Here is a 2,500-nt window from a genome sequence, read left to right as displayed (position 1 = left end):
TTGTACCTTAACCTAACCCATGTTGTACCTTAACCTAACCCATGTTGTACCTTAACCTAACCCATGTTGTACCTTAACCTAACCCATGTTGTACCTTAACCTAACCCATGTTGTACCTTAACCTAACCCATGTTGTACCTTAACCTAACCCATGTTGTGCCTTAACCTAACCCATGTTGTGCCTTAACCTAACCCATGTTGTGCCTTAACCTAACCCATGTTGTGCCTTAACCTAACCCATGTTGTGCCTTAACCTAACCCATGTTGTGCCTTAACCTAACCCATGTTGTGCCTTAACCTAACCCACGTTGTGCCTTAACCTAACCCACGTTGTGCCTTAACCTAACCCACGTTGTGCCTTAACCTAACCCACGTTGTGCCTTAACCTAACCCATGTTGTGCCTTAACCTAACCCATGTTGTGCCTTAACCTAACCCATGTTGTGCCTTAACCTAACCCATGTTGTGCCTTAACCTAACCCATGTTGTGCCTTAACCTAACCCATGTTGTGCCTTAACCTAACCCATGTTGTGCCTTAACCTAACCCACGTTGTGCCTTAACCTAACCCACGTTGTGCCTTAACCTAACCCACGTTGTGCCTTAACCTAACCCACGTTGTGCCTTAACCTAACCCATGTTGTGCCTTAACCTAACCCATGTTGTGCCTTAACCTAACCCATGTTGTGCCTTAACCTAACCCACGTTGTGCCTTAACCTAACCCACGTTGTGCCTTAACCTAACCCACGTTGTGCCTTAACCTAACCCACGTTGTGCCTTAACCTAACCCACGTTGTGCCTTAACCTAACCCACGTTGTGCCTTAACCTAACCCACGTTGTGCCTTAACCTAACCCACGTTGTCCCCTAAAGTAACCCACGTTGTCCCCTAACGTAACCCACGTTGTCCCCTAACGTAACCCATGTTGTCGCCTAAACCTGCTCTGTAATTGTTATACGACTCGTTCAATTAGTGTAGTGTTGCCCACCCGCAACCCTCGCAATATAGTTCGCTACTCGCACTGCCCGCTCCCCTGTGTATCGCTTCATGTTAAACACCTTGCAAGTCTTGCTGACTTTCCACATGCTCCTGCTGTACACTGTAATGTGGATGGCAGCAGGACGTACATGCCGCCCCTCCCCACGTCCCCACCTTGCCCCCCTGCCTTCGCAAGCTGGTTGGTGAGAAGTTTGCATGTTCAATGCCCTTCGCATGCGACGTACTCAGGCTACGTTGTGGTGCGGCCTGTGTCAACCGTCCGCTAATGTCGTACGCGTAAACCACAATCTGTACTGCACATTCGTCCTTATGTACCGAATGATACATCGTGGCACATGTGTGACCGTACAACGACTGCGCCCAAAAACGGCGGACCATACAGTGCAAATATTGTGCACGCAGCTACGTGTCGTCTCCCTATGAGAGCTGGATTGCAGTGTGGTACGCCATAGAGACGTGTGGGAGGAACGGACGCCGTGGATGGCGATCAGCATGAGCTGTCTGTTGATGTATTCGGACCTAGTCGTCTCTCCTCACACACCGTGATGGCATGGTGCACCGCGTTCCATATCTGCGACATGCTACAGAGGCCGGTTGACAGTCGTTCGAGCAATGGACATCGCATACGTACGGGGGCCACCTTCCACGTATTGTCTAGGCGTGCACATTTTGTTGCGTGTATGTGGGCAGACGTAGTGTGGCGTGACACCTGACACAGGCATGCAATAATCGTTGAAGTTGCAAATGGCGATGGACGCCTGCGTTTTCTGGTGAAGTTACGCAAATGAACAAATGGTAACCTGTTGTGGTGCGGTTGTTCTCGCTAGGGGTGAATCGGTGATGGCGACGATAGGTTGAGGTACGAACCGGTTGTTCCAGCGATACCCACCATGCCGACGAAACTGAACGGCATCTGGGTGTGAAGCGATACGCGGCGGTGGCTGGGTGGGACCGTCCCCGGCCGGTGAGGGGGCGCCTCCCGGCGTGCTGGCCGCGCGGTGCGTGGGCGCACGCGCTACAGCCGGCTGGTGGGGGCGGCCAGTGGCAGGCGCGCCGGCCGACGGACGCGGCAGGCGTCGCAGCTGCGCGCCGGCGCACCCTGCGCGCGGCGCCGTGCGGCCAAAGTAGGTCCTCGCGGGCCCGGTGCGAAGCGCGGTGGACATCTTCAGTGTGCTGGTCCGATTGAGGACTGTGTGCGTTGAGGATGCGCCGCCGCCCGGCGCTCGGCGCCGCGACGCCGTCTGCTGCTCGGTCGCCCCAGCGGTTCTCGCTGGTGGTTTGTATCGCAGCTGTGCGGATGTGTTGGCGCGTGCGCTGTGCTGGGAGAGTTCGCTTCGGCACCCAAGTGGGGCTTTTGTCCTTCTGTGGCGCTGGCGTTGGAGCTGCCGGTCACCGTAGGTGGCGCGTGTTGTCTCCCGCCGGCAATGCCACGACAGCACGCTCCCGGGCCTCTGTCGGCAGCGGCAAGCTCAGTTGGGAGCACGGGTGGTCGCACCGAAAGC

The sequence above is a fragment of the Schistocerca piceifrons genome, unplaced genomic scaffold (genome assembly GCF_021461385.2).
Source record: "Schistocerca piceifrons isolate TAMUIC-IGC-003096 unplaced genomic scaffold, iqSchPice1.1 HiC_scaffold_2164, whole genome shotgun sequence".
NCBI classification, from domain to species: domain Eukaryota; kingdom Metazoa; phylum Arthropoda; class Insecta; order Orthoptera; family Acrididae; genus Schistocerca; species Schistocerca piceifrons.
The sequence above is the reverse complement of the archived record's forward strand: the minus strand, read 5'-3'. Positions refer to the sequence as shown.